Source organism: Rhagoletis pomonella, unplaced genomic scaffold (genome assembly GCF_013731165.1).
Source record: "Rhagoletis pomonella isolate Grant_MI unplaced genomic scaffold, Rhpom_1.0 Rhpom_scaffold_00001, whole genome shotgun sequence".
NCBI lineage: Eukaryota > Metazoa > Arthropoda > Insecta > Diptera > Tephritidae > Rhagoletis > Rhagoletis pomonella.
Genome location: NW_023458555.1, coordinates 88981101 through 89002713, shown reverse-complemented (window position 1 = coordinate 89002713; position 21613 = coordinate 88981101). Strand labels below are relative to the sequence as shown.

General features: G+C 33.7%; 1 protein-coding gene across 2 annotated transcripts in view; it reads right to left on the bottom strand.

Moving 5' to 3' along the window:
* The window catches only part of LOC118748556, a 355097-nt gene that overhangs the window by 65142 nt on the left and 268342 nt on the right, over positions 1-21613 (bottom strand). The window contains exons 2-4 of one of the 2 annotated variants that reach the window (XM_036483093.1): positions 9663-9896; positions 9323-9603; positions 6951-7022 (exon numbers count right to left, since the gene is read on the bottom strand). The gene's annotated coding sequence lies outside the window, so the exon portion shown is untranslated. The remainder of the gene's footprint in view (positions 1-6950; positions 7023-9322; positions 9604-9662; positions 9897-21613) is intronic. The other variant, XM_036483083.1, reaches the window with a different exon arrangement.

Here is a 21613-nt window from a genome sequence, read left to right as displayed (position 1 = left end):
TAGCCTGATTGTTTAAATTTTTCAAATAATCATTATTTTGCATAAAATTTTAAATTTTTTAACAATTTTTTTAAAACAAATGGAAATATTTATTACTTCTCGATCAGATTTTTCAATTGTTTACATGGAATATCAATCCTTATTCTGTAATACATTACTTAAAAGAAAAAAAAACGGAAACTTGCACCGAGTCTGTAGTTATTAATTTTTGCGCTCCTGCCACGGGTGCTTTTGCCCTCATGCCGCGTGCCGCGCGGTCTCGCAGCGAGCGTGATGCAACCAGAGAGCGCAAAAAAAATAAAATTTATTTATAAACATAACATGTATGGATTTTGCCTTTACAGAAAAAAATAAAGAAAGAGGATAGTATAATCGTTTGTGCCGCAGAAAAAAACATCTAAGCACTTTTTAACACCCCCAAAATAGTTTGCTACTTGGAGCAGTTATGCTGTATACCTGAACGAAATATATTATTGATGAAAAAATATATTTGTGAATTGTTGTTGAAGAACATATCGTCACTAGACACGAATAAAGTCGCGCTAGTGTTTCGACGGCATCATTTCTTAAATCTCTTTGGGGTATTTACATACCGTTACACCCGCAAACATAGTTGGGTGCGAAAATAAGTTTACGCGTCCTTCTTCGCCGTCAAATATTTTAACGCGTCTTCCTTCGCCGTCAACTATATTAAGAGTCTTTCTTCGCAGAAGTTTTCTTCAAACGCCTTTTTACGCGGTCAACTTTTGAGCTTGCGCCTTTATTCGTGTCTAGTGACGATATGTACATATGTATGTATGTATATGTATATGTAGATATGGGAAATTTGCGTAAACAAACAATAGAGGCCGGTCCACATACCTACAACTTTGGCGTTGCGTACGCACGTTAAAAATATGCTTTCTAAAATGAAGCTTGGCAGAGAATGCTTTGGCCACTAAATTAACATATTACCGATAGATACATTAATATTTAATATCAATAATTGAATGAAAATGATATTTCTTGTCCTCATTTGATAAAAGGCAAAAATGTTTATCATAATTTTATCTACTTGCAACAGCTGACGACCGACGAACGCGATCTTTCTGATTTCTGTTGGCGTTGCCAAATTTTGGCTATGTGCACGGCTGCATTGAAATTCGACGCCAACGCAACGCCAAAGTTGTAGGTATGTGGACCGGCCTCTATTCTTTCTTTACGCAAATTTCCCCATATCTACATATCTGCTCAAATTATATTTCTTTTATAGTTGTAAACCGAATCAAGTGATTTATGCGAAATTTTAAATTTTTTTTAAATTCCAAAGAAATTTCCTTTCTTATTTCATATGTTTGAAATTACAAAGTTCTTAAAAATAAATTCTGACGTCAGAGAGAAAAAATAAAAATGCCACTTTAAATAATACAGTAGGTTTCAAACCCATTTATTACTTATTTTGTGGTGGGTGAGCTTCTCAAACTATATATAAGCATTTTTTTCGATTTGGGTTGTTGAAAAGTAATGAACATCTAAATCCCGGGACTAATCTGGGTATTGTGAGAATGACATCCCGAAAATCTCGGGATTGTAAACAACGTAAAATTTACATCCCTAGTACTTACCGTTATGTATAATTATGGTGACAATCCGCCCTTTATTTTAAAGGACAGTCCTTTATTTTAACACCCTGTCCTTTATAATTTTTTTCAAAATAAAGGACGCCTTTTTGCCTTTATTTCTTAAACTGTCCTTTAAATCGGCTCTGCATTTTTCAGAGGTAAACTTTTAAACGCAGAATATGAAAAATAAAAATATCCCTTATTAAATATAATGAAAACCTTCTCGAGTTTGTTTCGCATCCCACTTGAGGGTTTCGCTTTAATCGGTTATCTTTGTACAATCTATAAAGCACAGGAAAAGTTGTGCTCAGGATCGTGTTGCTCGCTGAGTTTCCAGTTTCACTGAAAGCGAACAATAAACCCCCTTCTGCACAGTGGTTCAAAACTGGTATTTAGTGTTCATAATTCACTGAAGCCTTCAGTTTTCACTTCATTTGATTAATATATATTTTTTTTTTGTGAAAGCTTCCAATATTTGCAAGAGACCAGTTGAGCCTCATATCTGAATTTTTATTTGATCATATTGAATTTTTCTGTGCAAACTGCAGAAAAAGTAGCAATTTTGAAGAAAATGTATTCTCCTGTTCCAGTTAATAAATTTTTAATAACAAAAACTAGTTGCAAAAAATTTTATGGTTCTTTCAAAACAAAAAAAAATACACAAAAAAAAAATTGAAATGTTATAAAAAGATGTTCACCAAAATAAGTCTTTTTTTTGCTTTTTAGTAAAAATTGGTTGAAAAGGGAAGACTCCGGTGGATTATGAACATTAAATTCCAATTTTGAACCACTGTGTGCTGGCTTCGTCGAAGTCCTTGAAAAGGATTTGGCTTCATTTTTCGCTAGAGCATTGGAAATTGGGCAATTAAATAATATAAAATACTTGATTTAAATTACGATGTGGGTAAGGTACTTTTGTCATACAAGTTGTATGTACGTATTCCCAAATCATTTAAAAAAAAAATATCCTTTATATTAAGTTGGTTAATATGGTCTCCGTTGTATAATGTGCATGCCCAATTAAATATATACAAAAGTACATACAGTGGTCAAAAAATTATAGCCGAACCACTTTTTGCCAAGTTTTAACATATTATTTTTGCAGTTATTTAATTTTGGTTATTTTTTTTATAAAAATATAGTTCCAACTTTTTGCAATACTAAAAAACATTCAACAAACTTTCGTACAAAATTTCAAGCTTTTTTCAAATTCAAAAAAATCAACCCTAACTTTTAGCCATTTGAAACATGTACTTTGTTCTACTAGAATTCAATGAGCTACAAAACTCCATACCCAGAATCTGATTAAAAACTCGAAGTTTTTACGAAGATTTATTGATATTTTTTTAAATTGCATAAATTTTTAAATGACACTCACTCGATTGCTACATTTGTACAGATTTGTGCATTTTTATATTAACCTATTATTATACCCGAGCGCACTTGTGCACAAGGGTATTATAACTTTGTTCACATAACGGTTGTTTGTAACAGGCAAAACGAATCGAGATAGATATAGACAAATGTATACATAAATGATCAGGATGAAAAGAGAAATCGATTAAGCGGTGACTGTCTGTCCGTCCGTCCGTCCGTCTGTCCGTCCGCCTGTGCACACGATAACTCGAGTAAAAATTGATATATCTTAACGAAACTTGGTATGTGTACTTCTTTCGGGCGGAGGACGGATGGTATTGAAAATGGGCAAAATCGGACAATAACCACGCCTACCTCCCATATAACGGTAATTTTCAGAAATACGAAAACTGCGATATTTTAGTAACTACTGAAGATTATTCACTCAAAATTGATATTTACAATAAGTTTTAGACGAAAAATAAGAATATTATAAATTTTTGGAAAATGGACGTAGCCACGCCCACTTATGGTTACATGTGTATATCTTGGTAACCGCTGCACCAATTGCTTCCAAACTTGGCACAGTTGTTAACCTTGGTATAACATACGAAATAGCCGAAAATTTTTAAAATCCTACAATAACCACGCCCACATCCCATAAAACGGTAATTTAGAGAAATACGAAATCTTCGATAAATCAGTAATTATTGAAGCTAATTTATTCAAAATTGATGCTTGCAACAATTCTTTACCAAGAAATACGTTTATGATAAAATTTTGAAAAATGGGCGTGGCACCGCCTACTTGTGATCACATATATGTATCTCGGTAACCGTTCTACCAATTTGTACCAAACTCGGTGTGGTTATTGTGCTTGCCGCATAGAAGCAAAACGTTGAAAATTATTGAAATCGAACTAAAATTACGACCGCTTTTCATATAACAGTGATTTTCAGAAATGCTTGAAACTTCAATATTTCGAAATTTAAGGACGCTAATTTACTCAAAAGTGATACACCCCGGTTTACCATGTAGCGGTAGCTTTCGGAAAGGTGAAAAACATATATTTAATACTTGCGCCGGGTATTTAATGTTCGGCTCAGCCCGAACTTAGACTTTCTTACTTGTTTTTATATTGGTATTGGTAAAATTGTCCCAATATTTTTATTTTGTAGTCAAAAGATTGTTACAATACAGCAAACTTCTATTGAAAAATTTCAACAAATTCTCATAATTGAGGTACGATTTGCACCAAATTTCGGCAAATACCCAATCGTGTGGCACTGCCTTTGAACTTGTATTTATACGGATGTTGTTAAAGAATGAACTATAAAAAACTAACCAAAATTAAATAATAAAAATAATATTTTAAAACTTGCCAAATTTGGTACGGCAATAATTGTTTCGATTACGGTACATAAGTTGACTATGATTACTCGGCCGTGCAATACCACTAATATTTGACTTACAAACAAAATACGGGCAGGAATTTCAAAACTTCAACCCTGTTTGTGTGAAATATTTTGTTTTTATCAGTATTTTCCCTTTAATCAATCTATGTTGAAATAACAGTTAAAATAAGAAAATATTTTGTCAGAACCCCCGAAAAAAAATCCTGGCTACGGCCCCGATGGCAACCGTTTGCATTTTATTGCAGTGAATTTACAAAAGCACCGAATATGCTATTGCAAGAGCATGTGCACAAGATCCTGAACAGCCCCATTAATTGGAAAAATCCAGGACATACATACATACAAGTGAAATTAATTTTTGCCCAAAATAATTTTGAATCCAGAATTTTACTTTCCAGAATTTTAATTCTATATCACTTGGTTCTTATGTAAGGTGACCAGAATTTTTTAAAATTCCAGGACAAATTCTCGACATTGAAAACACAAAAATTTATTTATTTTTTTAAACAATAAATAACGAATAAATTAACAATTCAAAGCTGCTCTAAACACAAGTCAGGCAAGTTAATAGTACACTGCGTCGCATAATTATAGTACCGCCATATATTAACAAGTTTTGACTATTTATTTTTAAATTATTTAATTTTCATTGTATTACTTGCAAAAGTAATTAATTGCTTTTGTTCTTCAAAGTCTTCGTCAAAGTTCGACTATAATTTTGTATCAATGCTATACCTCGTTCAGCAATATCATTATCATATTTAATACTCTTAATCCTCAAGTAGCACACTGGTGTATAAATTGGTGTAAATTTATGGATTTTGGTACAAATCTGATTAGATTGAATAAAAAAAGAACGTTTTGGTGTGTTTGTTATTCCACCAGTATTTCTTTCAAATAAAAATTCTACCTTTAACATTTTGGTACTATTTATTCATTGAGATTAGTACGAAAACTACACCAGCTCCTAAAATGCGCCACTTCTTTCATTTGGTTCACAAATAGCTCCACGTTAACAAATGTAATTAAATTTATTCAGGCGACATTCTGAGTAGTGATGTGCTGAATTCTCGGTACCCAATACTTGAAAAAAATTTCGGTACCCAATACTTCCTTTTCGGTACCCGATACCGATTCGACACACTAAGCTTTCGTCATTATATCTGTGCCATTCAATTCAAGTAGCTTAATTCACTTTAGATGGTTTGACTTTGAATTAAAAAAAAAAATCAGTTTCTTTTGAAATTGTTTTATATTTTAATTAAGATTCTATTATAGGGGCATCTTGAAATACATCTTTGGCTAGTTAAACGTTGAAATATTGTTTGGGAATCCAATGAAATGTGGCTTTAAAGGGAAAAGGACCTATCTCGACATAGGCTACTTTTGGGGGTAAAAATTATTGATATTTTATAAGACATCGCCTAAAAACCCAAAATGTACAAATAAGACGGTCCTTTCTCAAGAGATGAGCAATGTGTTTGTATGTATGTAGTATAATGTGTGCGTCGAACAAGGCAGGCAATTAAATCTGCACAATAATGATCAAGGCGAATTTAATAAGGTGGTGTTAGCCGTATATAAGTAAAAAATTACACTTACAAATTATACGCAGATATTCATACTGTCATTAGTATGAACTACAACAAACACGTAATTTTGATGTAATGTCCTCCACGGCGAAAAATTCAGATACGTCGGTTACACCACCTTATTAAATTCACCCTGATACTGATGTCGCAAAACACACTCTCGCCTTCTTTTACTTATCGCAACCGTCTTTCCAATTGCAATAGTTATGGTGGCAATATTATTTATTTTTAATAGCTGACATTATATGTATGTGTACATATAACTCAGATTTTTGGCTGTTGCGCGCTCTTATTAGAAATTCCAAGATTTCGGTACCGAGCATCGAAAGTATTTGATACTTTTTAAATCGGTACCGAGTATCGATCAATACTTAAAAGTAGCGACTCAGCACATCACAAATTCTGAGAGCAATTGACAGTGGACCAAAGAATTCACCAAAAAATGAATATTGAATACACCACACAGTAGCTTTGTTTCTTTACAGATAGCCGCATTTACACAAGGTAGTGTTAGCCGAATATAAGTAAAAAATTACAAAAACCAATTACAAGAAACACATAATTTTCACGTTATGCGGTGAAAAATTCAGCTGTTGCTCCAACATTAGACAGATTAGGCACAGCTACTTTGATTTGCTTCTTTAACATATTTTTGTATTTTTTGATAAAAATGGGCGATTTATTTAATTTGATAAAGTGTGGCAAAACCTGAGTATTTGTGAACAATTTTTAAACATAAAATGCGATTAAAAATTCGCAGCAAATACATATGTTCAGTTGTCAATAGCATCGGTCAGGTGTTTACTAGCTAGTTTCTGCTAGTTTGCGTTTCTTGACTTTTTCTATATTTCACTCGCTGTGAGCGTAATTCTGTAATTCTTCCCATTCTTCTTCCTGATAATGGTCTGCTAGGAAAGTAAAGAAACAAAGCTAGTGTGTGTGTACATAATACACTGCCTGTTTTAATATGAGCTTATTATACATACCACAAGTAGAGCTGCTATCGGTGTTGCCGTTTTGATAAATTGGTGGTTTCATTCACATCATTCAGGGCTATTCTGGTTTTAGTAGGAGAAGAGATGTTTAATTTATTATATAAATATGTACATATGTATGTATATTTATTTATTTGGGCTTTAAGTATGAGAAAAAGCTTTATTTAACAAACTGCATAATTTTTATTTGCTTGCACAGCGATAAACATCAAAGACTGTGTAAATGTTGGTAAGAAGCGATTTTTATGTATTCTCGCTACGCTAATACGTTAGGTTGTAAACTTAGCCTAATACTGAAACTCTGCTGGACGCCATATTAAAGCTGTATGACTATTATTTAACTAATTTAAGAATTTCATTATGTACATTGGCTCAACTATGCCACTTTCCAACCTTTTTTAAACAGCGCATCTCTTAAAAATTTAATAATGGCGAAAAAATCATTGCTTTCAAAATATAAGTTTTTCCAGATTTATTTAAAAATTTTCAAATCCTTATAAATTTTGAGGCGCTCGAGTTTTAGAGGGGATAGTACCGAAATTCACTCGACAGAATGTACCTCGTTTTTAAATTAGGAACTCACAATCATATATATTCGCGATTTTCTTGCCTGCATATTACGAAAAGGAATGCTGAGATTTATAAAAAGAATTCCAAGTCGCGCAGATTAAAACAGAGCTTCGGTGTAAATTTTATGTCTGAGTTAATTTTAAATTTGATTAGTAGTAAATTTTATTCCCCGAATCAGTTTGCACTCTTCACACTCATGAAAATATATTTATGCTAGAATATGATGTAAATTCTTTACCATTATGGCGTATGATTTGAGCCAATACCTATACGTATTTTACACCAACGGAGTTTATATTATGTTCTAGAAGCAAGAAAACATGTACACCACTGGCATAATATATATGCCGAAAATCAGTAAAAAAAAATTGACGGTAGGTGTAAATAATGCCCGAAAAAGCGGTATAACCTTTACACTGAATCGAAATAAACTGTTCAAAAACTGCCCTTAGAAATGGCATATTTTTTATATTGAAAATGTATATCACGCCGATGAAAAAAATACACAAAATATTTTGGTGTATTTTTGACTTTTGTGCTACTTGAGTCGTCCCTAAGACAACCAACTTCAGGGGCATTTTTTAGAGAATTAATGCCCTACAAGAATATGCACAGGAAAAACTTGTATCACTCTTATATAACTTTCTTAATGGTTCAAGATTTATAACATTTTTAATAAAAACAAATTTTTTTACATGTTATTTACATAGAAAATTTCAAATGGTCACCGACACCTTTTAAAATTTAAATAAAAATGTTTCCAAATGGGAGAGTTTCCTTCTCAGTAAATAGGTCATTTTAAGGCCATAAATTCGCTAGGTTAGTTATTTTGGATCGTCCTAATAAATATATGTATATATATATGCACAAGAATTACTCGTTTAAAGTAATAAGTATAAGTGGAAAAATTTCTCGGAAAGCCCGCCTCCTCCCCAAAAAAATTCTGCATCCGCCGCTGGGCCTGTGTTATTTTTGATTATGCACTTGGCCGTGAAATAACATTTTCTAAAACTCAACAATTTTTATTGAGCTTGAGGCCGTTTTTAATGTGAAACTATTGTGGAAAAGCAACAGTAATTAAAAAAATGGTAGAAGTGATAGCTATTTCGGAAATCACCACATTTCCTCATCAGACTTCTTCAGCGGGAACCGATCCGACGACCCCAGCTGACTCAGCCAGTTGCCTACGCACTGTGCTAAGTTCACCTTAATTCTTGTTGCAGAATATAGTTGTTATAAGGCCATAAATAACAAAAATTGTTTAAGCATATATGCGCTCCAATGCAATGAATATACCGGTTGTAAGCTATCTTACAAATGCTTTTATCAAGATTAAAAATCCCTGCACACAAATATTACCACCAGGGGCGCACTCAGGAATATATATTGGAGTGGAGTTATACTTTTGAAGATATATTACCTGAAAATATTGAAAATTCGCTTCAGATAATATGCTCTTTAAAACACATTTCTGCAAGTTTTATGTACAGTTTGAAATAAATAACTAAACTTTTTAAAGTTTCATAAATTGCACTTTATTCACATAAAATTAACAAAGAACTCAAATATTTTTAACCAACTTCAAAAAGGGGAGGGGGAGGTCATCAATTCTTCGTAATATATTGAGGAGGACAAATCACTTTTGAGGAGGACAATCCTCCTCAAAGGAGGACGGTTTGCCAGCTTATTCGTATGTTATGTTTTAATTTTTTTCCAGAATTTTCAACCGAATACTGCTGTGTACGTTATTGATCTTTTAAACATTTATAGGTACACACTGTGTATATACTTACTACTGGGTATATGATCCTGGTGCTGAATTTGAGCGCCCAGGCCGCGTAAAGTGGCCCAAACGATCAATACCACAGGGTTTTGATTGTGCTAAACCTTCGCTTCCGTACGGATTTCCAAATGAATGTTTTTTAAGCATTGTTTTTATTAAAATGAGAGTGTCTAATTTCGGAATACTCTGCACGACAGAATTCATGTCTTCTGCACTAACTTTCAGCAAGCAACAATTCTCACTCTCATTGGGAAGGGAGTATCTTCCTTCTTTGGTTACCCAAGTATGTTCCTAAATTAATATTAAAACACATTAATGGCTGGTGCTATGATCTCTAGAATCATACAAACCTTTAACTGCTGCAATGTAATCCTGAAGGAAGGATTTTTGTTCAGTATATTAAAAATACAGTCTTTTAGCTGTTCACTAATTCTTGGAGAGTCTTTAAGAGCCAGCGGATCAGCTTTTATCTTTTCATACAGAATTGGAATCGAGTTTGCAATAAATGGTACGTTTCCATAAACAAGTGCATAAAGCGTTATTCCCAAAGACCATATATCGGCAGCTTTCCCGCAATATACATACTAAAACGATAAAAAATATGGATAAATGAGCTACAAATGTGAAAATATATAATACAAAATAAAGTTGTTAAATATCATTCAGTAGAGTCAAATTAGGGTGAAAAATTGTTAAAGTGACGATCAGTTGCGGGGATTGTAATATTTGATTTACAGGAATCAGACGGTTGTGGATTCGTCGTAATTATACTTGGTAGTTAAACCGCAAGAAGATAATGTTCCATTTCATTACAAGTTTTTTGTTCGGAAGTTCATACACTGTGGGAAAAAATATTAAATTCAATCAGAAACGTAATTGATCTTACTATAAACGTCAACGAAAGTACTGTATATTGGCAAATATTCAATTCAATTACGCGCATATTAAAGTGACCGCGTTCGTTCTGAAAAAGCATACTTGGAGTGTATAATCAAGATAAAAACCAAAAAATATATATATATATTTAACTAGCTTATACCCGCAGGTTTCACCCCGCGCTTTTATACAAATATGAAAAATAATTTAATGATGTTAGATTTTATTTCTGTGCCCATTTCGTTATAGCTCGTTATTTTTTAAGCGAGTTAAGGTATTTAGGCCGTCTAACACTATGAAATTATCAAATCTCGTCTGCGCGCTAGGCATACGAAAGATATCAATCCCTCTAAGTTTACCTTAAAATGGTTCCAGGTATAGGACGCGGAACGTGTAACCTTCTTGGAGGTGCCACGTCGGGTTTTAATATTTCAAACTGAAATTTAGTAACCTGGCCTTGATAAAATACCATTTCTCATTACTGTAGCAAATGCCTCAAGAGAACTTTAGATTATAAGGCCGAACCCGGCTTCACTTTTCCATTTAATGAAATTTATTCTGTCACTACGGCACTTATAAAATAAATCTCCATAACAAATTTAAAATACTTCGAGAGATTTTCTATCCTTCCAGAGATGTGTATTAAGAAGTTTTTAGTATGTATGGGAGGCGACATGCCTCCTTTTTTAATAACTCACATTTTTTCCATGAGCAATTGATACATTTTGCATACACAACTCCATACCAAGTTCCAGTATTCTTCCACAAAAACTTCCAGGGATATGTGGCAAGAAAACGTAAATTTTTACTGGAAGTGCCACGCCCATTTTTCTTATAACCCTAATCTTCTTCCATGAATTTAGAATTGATTTTACATACCCCAGTACCAAGTCCCAGTACTCTACCTTGAACACCTTTAGAGATAAGCAGAATAAAACAGTAAATTTGTACGGGAGGAACCATGTCCCCTTTTCGAATAACGCAATTTTTTCTCCATGAGTATGGAATAAATTTTGTATACACATCTCGGTGCCAAGTTCCAGTCCTCTGCAATAAACACCTCCAGAGATATGCAGCGTAGAAAAATCAATTTGCATGGGAGTTACCACCTTTTCCAATAACTCTCATTTCTCTCCATAAGTATGGTATTAGTTTCACATACATACATACATATGTATTTCCATACCAAGCTTGAGTGCTTTACCCCAAACATTTGAAGAGATATGCAATATGAAACTTTCAGTCAGTATAGGAGGTGCTACGCCTATTTTCCAAAAACGTCCATTTTTCTCCGTCAATATGAACATGATTTCACAGTGTTGGCAAACTGTTAATCTGATTAACGATTAAAATGTTGATCGCGTTTGACGATTAAAATTAATTAGTCGTAATCAACTGTACGATTAATGATAACATTTATTTAATCGGTAATCGTTTAATTAATTTAGAACATTAATCGTTAATCCAATTTGTCTAGTTTGTTCGAGTTTGAAACCAAACAACAGTTATAGGAATTATTTTGTGTTTTACGCTTATAAAAAGCACATAATATAAAAAAATTATAATTATTGTTATTAGTAATACATAAACTGGGAACTTTTACAAACCTAGTTTGTAAAACGTTTGTTGGTATATATCTTAATGGAAATGCACGGCAAATTGCTTAGATTGATGAGGAAGCCCGACTTAGCCATACCGGATTAACTTGCTATGTGTGCACAGGGAAATTCCAGCATAACTTAATTAATCACCATACCTACTTGATCAAATTAAGATTTAATGATTAAAAATTAATTTTTTTAATCGCGGTTACGATTAACTGTTTAGTCAGATTAAAATTGATCATGATTAACTGTAATCAGATTGAATTAATCGAATTAACTAACTGATTCAACATCATTCAATCGATTAATGCCATCATGGATTTACATATCACTATACCAAGTTTCAGTTCTCTCCCACAAATACTTCCAGAGATATGTATGTAATATGAAAATTCCAATTTGTATGGGAGGGGCCTTGAGTTTTCGGACATACTTTCGGTCTAAGACCATCCTTCTGAAATCCGTAGTAAGTGTACTAAATTTCGTTCTGATCGGAAAACCGGTTAAGGAAGTAGCATATTTTTCAATCCAGATCATAAACCATCTTTGAACAAAATTTCGTTTTCAAACAGGTGGCAATTCTTAAAAAAGTAGCGTATTTTCCAGTCTAGGTCATAAGCTATCTATGTGCAAACTTTCATGCAAATCAGTTCAGTCATTTACGCGTATTAATTTAATTAAACTTTCCTAATACGTGATAACTCTTAAAATAGTAGCCTATTTTCCAATATAGGTCATAAGCTATCTCTGTGCGAAATGTCATGCAAATATGTTCAGTCGTTTGCGCGTATTAATTTAAGTAAAACTTTTTAACAGTTGGAAACTCTTCCAAAAAATTAGCCTATTTTCCACTGTAGGTCATAAGCTATCTGCTTGCAAAATTTCATGCAAATCCGTTCAGACTTTTCCGCGTATTAATTCATTTAAACTTTTTAGCAGGTGGTAACTTTTAAAAAAAAGTATCCTATTTTTCAACCTAGCTCATAAGCTATCTGTGTGAAAACTTCCATGCAAATCAGTTCACACATTTCCGCGTATTAATTAAATTAAACATTTCTAACAGGTGGCAACTCTTAAAAAAGTGGCCTACTTTCCAATCTATGTCATGAGCTATCTGTGTGAAAAATTTCATGCAAATCCGTTTAGTCGTTTCCGCGTATTAATTTATTTAAACTTTTTTAACAAGTGGCAAGTCTTCCAAAAAAGTCGCCTATTTTCCACTGTAGGTCATAAGCTATCTGCTTGTAAAATTTCATGCAAATCCCTTCAGACTTTTCCACGTATTAATTTAATTAAACTTTTTAGCAGGTGGTAACTCTTAAAAAAATTATCCTATTTTTCAACCTAGGTCATAAGCTATCTCTGTGCAAAATTTCATGCAAATCCGTTTAGTCGTTTCCGCGTATTAATTTATTTAAACTTTTTTAACAGGTGGCGACTCTTCCAAAAAAAAGTCGCCTGTTTTCCACTGTAGATCATAAGCTATCTGCTTGCAAAATTTCATGCAAATCCATTCAGTCGTTTCCGCGTAATAATTTAATTAAACTTTTTTAACAGGTGGCAACTCTTAAGAAAAGTAGCCTGTTTTCTATCTGTGTGCAAATTTTAATGCAAATCCATTCAGTCGTTCCCGCATATTAAATAAATTAAATTTTTTAACAGGTGGCAACTCTCAAAGAATAGCCTATTAACCAATCTGGCCCATAAGCTATCTGCGTGCCAATTTTTTTTGCAAATCCGTTCAGTCGTTTCCGCGTGATGATTTCCTAAACATCCAAACATACAAACTTTCACATTTATAATATTAGTAAGAAGTAAGATTTGCACGTTGCCTGCAGCGGAATTCGAGCCCTGACCCTCCGTGGATATCAACAAATTGTGGTAAGCATCTTTTCGCACTCAGCTACAGCCAGACATATAAATGTGCTTTCAAATGACTTTAAAATGAATTTGGCTTAAACAACTTCAAAGTCAGTATGTTTCGTTTGAATACGCTTTCGTTCTGCACTTCTCAGATGCTTTTTCATAACTAAGAAAAGCCGAAAATAAAAATTTAAAATTGAATGAGATTTGAACATGGACATGCGGTGACCCCTAGTAAAACTCGCAACTTGACGTTTTCCTGGGGGAAATTCTGTAATCAGTTAAGCTTTGGTTTCCTCGAAAAGCGGTGCCGTAATATTACGACCGTATCATACGGAACGCTATTCTCAACGCTAATAGCGGTACCGCTTTTATGTAAAGCTAAATGAACGTAACGTAGATGTGTGCTTTTATGTTGTATAGGCACTCATTGCTTTTCACAAAGTTTATTAGGACTTCGTCCTCTTCGGCCGTCCATGCACTTTCCCCTTTATTATTCAAAATTGATAGAAATATATACTAAATGCTTTTATTTTGGTCAAAATAGTTGTAAACAAATTTTCTAATACACAGCTACACCAAACGTTGCCAAAAAACGTTGATAAAAAGTTCTACACCGTCACTGTCGCCATCAGAAATATTACGGTGCCGTCAAATTTCATTACGGTCTGTATAGCCGTCATCTTAGTTAACATCTGGTAATATTTACATGGCAACGTTTTTGGCACCGTAAAGTTACGACCGTTATTTTACGTTACCGCTTTCGAGGAAACCAAAGCTTTAGCGACAATTTTCGGATTGCTATCGTAATTTTTGATGCATGATATGAATATTGTTGCATCAACAGGTGCGATAGCGATCCAAATTTTGTCACTAACTGGTTGCAGAATATTCTATCAAAAATATCTGTTTAGTAGACGTCGACAGGTTAAAATGTTCAATGAAAACAAATGAATTGGTTAGTTCGACAACCGTACAAGTCCAAAATCAGCGTTCCAAGATATTCAATAACAAGTAAAGAAGTAAAAGTTCGGGCGAAACCGCACTTTATATACCCGGCGCACGTATTAAATATCGTTATTTCACATTTCATTAATCTGCATGATAAGCAAGAGTATTTTTCCCGATGCCAAACAGTTTCGATAATATGCTATGAGATATTGAAATACTTGGATCAAGTTTGCTGGAAATCTAAAAGGGGGCTATCAATATACACTTACATATGCATTTAGGCATAAGTGAGTGGTGCCACGCCCATTAAGAAAAAATCAATAATATTGTCTTGTTAAGAGACTGTTGTAAGTTGGCGTGTTTAGTTATCGAAATATCGGAATATTCGTATTTCTGAAACTTACCGTTACATGGTAGGTGGCGTTAATTTAAGTCCGATTTAAAAAATTTTCATCATATCGCTTCTTTGAGCCCAGGTTAATAAATGTACCTAGTTTGGTAGAAATTGATAAACCGGTTACCGAGATACACATATGCAGGGGTAAGTGGGCGGTGTCACGCCCATTTTTCCAAAAATTCCTCTAAGTAGCGTTTTCTGCTGAGAGGTCATTGTATATATCGATTTTGAGTAAATTGGCTTAAATAGTTACTAATTTATAGCAGTTTTCATATTTCTGTAAATTACCGTTACATGGGTGGTAGGCGTGGTTCTTGTCTGATTTCAAAAATTTTCACAGGGTTTCTTAGTGGGACAGTGGGCGGTGCCACGCCCATTTTCGAAAAATGTCATAACTGTCTTATTTTATGCCACAATTCTATTTCGAGTACCAACTTTCAATAATAATTAATTTTGATCCAGTATTTACGGAAATATCGTAGTTTATGCATATTTCGAAAATACCGTTATATGAGAGGTGGGCATGGTTATTGTACGATCAATCCCAACCTACCTTGGATAAAGGGTATCCTACTTACCAAATTTCATTGACTTATCTCAATTTTTTCTCGAGTTATCGTGTATACGGGTAGACAGACGGACAGACGGACGGGCAGACATGGCTTAATCGATTTCTCTTATCATTTTGAACATTTATGTATACATTTGTCTATATCTATCTCGATTCGTTTTGGCTGTTACAAACAACAGTTATGCGAACAAAGTTATAATACCCTTGTACACAAGTGCGCTCGGGTATAAAGACCTTTTAACACTGAAACTACTTGACAGAGACTACCGGCATACAAAGAAAAGTTTTAGATCTCGTAGTTTCCAATGTATTTTTAATGGAAGTCTTGCAGAAAATAGAGAGGACTTTCAATGACAGATGAAAAGTTGGGATGGACTTGTAAGGTTTTTGAACTCAACCTGTATATACAAAGCAACAAGTGATATTTTTTTAGTTTTTCTTTAAGAAGTCGTAAGTGTCGTATTGTTTTACATTTACATTTTACATTAACATTTTTCAATGTAAAATAACGGTTAAAAAGCTTTTAGAGAATTTGTAACTACACAACATGTTGTTAAACCGATAGAAAATATACAAATACCTCTAATTATACCCTACGAATCCCTTAAGACAATTTCAATCGTTATTTTACATTGAAAATTTTTACAGCTTTAAGACATTACGATGCTTTCGACATATTGTGGATACACTAAATACCCAACGGGACTGAAACTTACCTGCTCCCAAAGGAGTTAAGTTTCTAGCATTGCTCAGAAATAAATATCATTTTGAGTAGTAACATAAAATATTTTCTTTTGAAAACTAGTTAATTTATGTACAAACATGTATGTTTGTATGTATTTTCGTATGTATACCACTCGGAAAAGAAAAATAATAAGTACACTTAATAAAGCCTTCAACTGTTTTACAAAAACGCCATTATTTTATTAAAACTAAAATATAATATAAAAATTAAATTTTCATGCATCGCTTTTTAAATGCTTTAGTTGAAGCGCTCACCAAGGGCTTCTTTGGGAGCAGCAAGGTAGCGCTTCTTTCTAATGATACCCAATGTAAAAATACAACGAAGTGTGAAATTAGGAAGGGAGCGCTCACTGCTGAATATGGAGCGTTCCAATAGCACTAATGGAGCGCTTCTGGCCCCGTTGGGTATTTGTTCAAAATAGAGGAATAATACAACATCAAAACTGTTATCTTTTAAGGCAGTTGTGGTTTTTCTTTATGTCATATGGTAATAGAATTCCAATACCTCGCTTTCGTGATATCCACGATTTTCATTATTTTCCTTAATATTGGGGAGATGGGGCTGTTCATATATTCCTTGAGCAACTTCAAAGCATAGCAGTGAAAACCATCTCCATACTCCCACAGGAGTTGCCTATAGTTTGACACAAAAAACGTTTCTTTATAGAAACCGGTACCTCGAGTGTTGCACGTTTTTATACCCGAGCGCACTTGTGCACATAAATGCTCAGAATGAAAAGGGAAATCGATTAAGTCATGTCTGTCCATCCGTCCGTCTGTCCATCGCCCTTGTACACGATAACTCGAGCAAAAATTGAGATATGCTAATGAAATTTGGTAAGTAGGTTTCCCTTTATTCAAGGTAGGCTGGGATTGAAAATGGGCGAAATCGGGCAATAACCACGCCCACCTCCCATATAATGGTATTTTCGAAATATGCAAAAATCAAGATATTTCCGCAAATACTGGATCCAAATTGTTGAAAGTTGGTATTTGAAGTGCAATTTGGGCACAAAATCAGACAGTTATAAAATTTTTGGAAAATGGCCGTGGCCCCACCTACTTATGATTAAATTTTGTACCTCTGTAGTCTTTTACAAATCCCCATAAAACTCAGAGCGAACAATGCTTAGGGTCTCACTAAGAAACTCGTTGAAAATTTTTCAAATCAGACAAGAACCACGCCCACCTCCCATATAACGGTAATTCACAGATAATTCACATTTGAAAACTGCGATAAATTAGTAACTATTTAAGTTAATTTAATTAAAATCGATATATGCAATGACCTTTTAGCAGAAAATGATAATTACGGAAATTTTTGGAAAATGGGTATGGCACCGCCCACTTACGCCTACATATGTGCATCTCGGTACCTGGTTTATCAATTTCTACCAAACTCGCCCCATTTAGCAACCTTGGCGCCAAAATGCAATATGTTGTAAATTTTTGAAAACGGATCAAAATTTCTGCCACTTACCATGTAACGGTAAATTCCAGAAATACGAAAACTCCGATCTTTCAATAACTAAAGATGCCAACTTTCAACAATCTTTTAACAAGACACAAGAATATTGATTTTTGTTAAGTGCGCGTGGCACCACCCACTTATGACTACAGAAGTATATATCGATGACCGCCTTACCGATTTCCACCAAATTAGATCCAATTATTTGAATATATCATAGCGTATTATTGAAATTGTTTGACATCGGGAAAAATACTCTTCCTTATCATACAGTTGACTGAAAGGTGAAAAAAACGATATTTAATACGTGCCCGGGTATATAAAGTTCACTTTCGCCCGAACTTATACTTTTTTACTTGTTTTTATAGTAATTAGGCCACCCGTTCTTAAAATCAGTAACATCAGTGTATGCTAGGATGTCAAAATCAGCACATATGTGTCGCGGGCGACTGCGTGTGCAAACCCAGCAAAAAACACGATTACCACAGAAGCGAAAGTGTAAACGAGCTAGGTGATGGGAATCGCTTACGCTTTCGCTTCAGGAAGGCCTTATTTTAACATGGGCATGTCATTGGCGGTAAGCCCTTACCCGCAGCATTACCTTCAAACGAAGGGAGAACGCATGGATAAACAGAATCCAGAGAAGCGAACAAAGAATGCCTTACAGCCCTGCAAAAATCGCGACTACTCCATGCATGCGTGTAAAGAGTACTCCCTAAGGACCAAAGAGTACTCCAAAATTAACCACAATTCATATAAAAAATATGGTCCAATTAACATTGCGATGTCCTAGGGCAGGACCATATACTCCATCCCTGCATTACATCAGAGTAGCACAAAACTACTCCAACATATTAACAATGGCATTGTTGTTATATTTTTTCGTTTGTACACGCTTTTGTTCTTCCCTTCTCAAATGCTTTTTCGAAATTAATAAAAACCAAGACAAAAATTAAAAATTACATGTTGCCTCTGACGGTATTCGAACCCGAACATGCTGGGAGCTAAGAACTAACAGCGAGCATCTCTACACGTTCAGCTACAGCCAGACATGCAAATGTGCTTTCAAATGCTCAACTTCAATCACGTTTCGTTAAAACACGAGCAGTGATCGGATAACAAACAATAAGCTGGCGCAGAGACACGAGTTGGTCCACTACAGCATGACAGAGGAACACTTTTGTAAGTACTCCAATTTACCACAAATAGACTACATGGTCCAACGATTTTTGCCGAGAGAGAAACCAATGTAGAATGCCCAGATGAGTACATACTTATTTATATTAAATCAGAAAATGTCTTAAAAGATTAAAATTAATTAAAATTTGTATAAATCAGTTTTTATACAAACATATGTATGTATTTGGGTATTTAGATTTTACTTAAAAATCGGTATGTATGTACATACATGCATATTTAATTAAGCTTAAAATTGTACTTCCTCACTCATGTACTTCACTTCATTGACTGACTTCAACTTCGCTGCAAATTGAACAAAGCAAAACATGATTTTTATGCGAGACAAATTTCCACAGAAACTAACGGTAGAAAAATATTTTTTGGATATTCATTCTATTTTTCAGCTGACTAGGATACAGCATTCTACTTTGCATTCCCCAAAATGAAGCAAAGAAGTGAAATAAAAAAAAATATTGTAGGACATTCTACTTTGCATCCCCTGAAATGAAGCAAAGAAGCGAATTAAGAAAGAAATATTATAGGACATTCTACTTTGCATTCCCCAAACTGAAACAAAGAAGCGAAATAAATAAAATATTGTAGGACATTCTACTTTGCATTACCGACAATGCCTAAAAGAAGCGAAAAAATTCGAAGGCATTACAACGCTATGCCTTCTAGAACACGTTACCACTAAAAGCGATTACCGATTTTTTGCTGGGAAGCTTTGCACAGCGGTGCTGTCAAGCGCGGAAGCAAAAAGTTATCGGAAGGGGAAAACGAAGTCAACAGAATAGTGAGATGGAATGTGTGACAGTGATGGAAAATGAGTGTGCATTGTGCCATTTTCGGCCCTTTCGGAAGCAGCCGGCACTTTCAGCACAATCGATTGATTTTCGGCACTATTTTTGCATAACTCAATGCAACTAATAAATACTTCTTTCTGATCAGCAATTAAAAATATATTTTTTTACATTTAATCGTATGTGCTTAAACTGATAAATGATATAAACATAGAAAAGCAAGCAGAAGAATCTCGCATCCACATTCTTCATATGCGCTTAACATTTTTGTTTAAACAAATTTGTCGAAATTTCATCTCTAAAGCAAATATTAAATATCATTTAATATATACTTTAGATTTAAATAATCATTTTTAGTGGTGGGCGAGTCCGAGATGTTTAAATGATCGAGATTGTACATTCAATTCGCGTAGATTTTTGAGAACTTTTTTCGTTGAAGGTGTTGCACTTTTTCTTCCATACTGGAATTTTTGTACGTCCAATTTGTATAAAGAAAATGCAAAAAAAATATTAAAAATCAACATGAATTCTTAGCTGCACTTTCACTTTATAATACTAAAATTGAATCGACTATAAAACTGCATACCGTCAGTTGGTGTCGAACAATCATGCGGTGAGGATGTGATCGCGCTTTTATTTATTTTATTGCCGTCAACAAGCATTTTCGTAAAAGCGCTAGCACCACCTGAACAACAAGGTTATTATTAATGGATAAAAGAGACATCTTTTTGGATTCGGTAATAAGTTTTGACATTTTAATAGCATTTCAAGTGCTTATCAAAACTTTACGACACTCACATATTGACAAGATTTGACCATTTATCTTAATATTATGTATTTTTTTATAAAAATAGAGTTTATACTAAAAAAAAGCCGTACAAATCCAAGTGTCAATCTTTTTGCAACATTAAAAAATCAACAGACTTTCGTAAAAATTTCGAGCTTTTTAATTAGATCTCCTAGAAATATTTTGAGTATGCAGTTTTGTAGCCCATTCAGATTTAATATAACAAAGTCTTTTACGAGTTTTTTTGATGAAGCAGTTGCTCATTTTCTCCATATAAAAAAATCGACCAACACACTTCGTATGGAAAAAATTACTCATATCGTCAACAAAAAAAAATAAAAAATTTCCAAAAATCAGCGGTAAGTCCCAGCTACTTTAAACTTGCAATTTACTATACTAAAATTGAAAACCTCGAAATTTTTACGAAAGCTTGTAGATTTTTTTAATGTTGCACAAAGTATTAAACTTGGATTTATGCGGATTTGTTAAAGATCAAACTATGTTTTTATAAAAAGAAAAAAAAAAGAAAAAAAAATAATAATAAAATAAATAGTAAAATCTTATCAATATGTGAGTCCTGTAAAGTTATTATATTTAAGAAAATCTCTTGTTTTAATTAACGAAGACATTGTTTCTATACGAAGCTGATTTCGACATTTTGTTTTAATAAAGTTTAGTATCGAAAATATTCCTTCAAAATTTGCATAGGAATATAATGCTGATCGCAGACCTTAGCAATATTATAATAGTTCCTTCAAGTCATTTGTAAGATTTTTCCAAACTTACAAAGGCAAATACGAAAAGGCGAAAACAAAAAGAGAGATAAAAAAATTTCACGCTGGTAATCTTTAGAGCCATATATTTCTAGTATTCATCGAAAAATTGTATCAAAAAGTATTGCGTAGTAGCAGAGTATATTGTAAACGAAATTGTATCAACAAAGTACAATTGTTCCCAAAATGCCAACACTGTCTCGCTGTTTTCGCAAAATGTAGTTGTGTGCGTGAGCCCATCGTTGACATACATCCCCATCAGTGTTGATATTTAAGTTTTTGAAA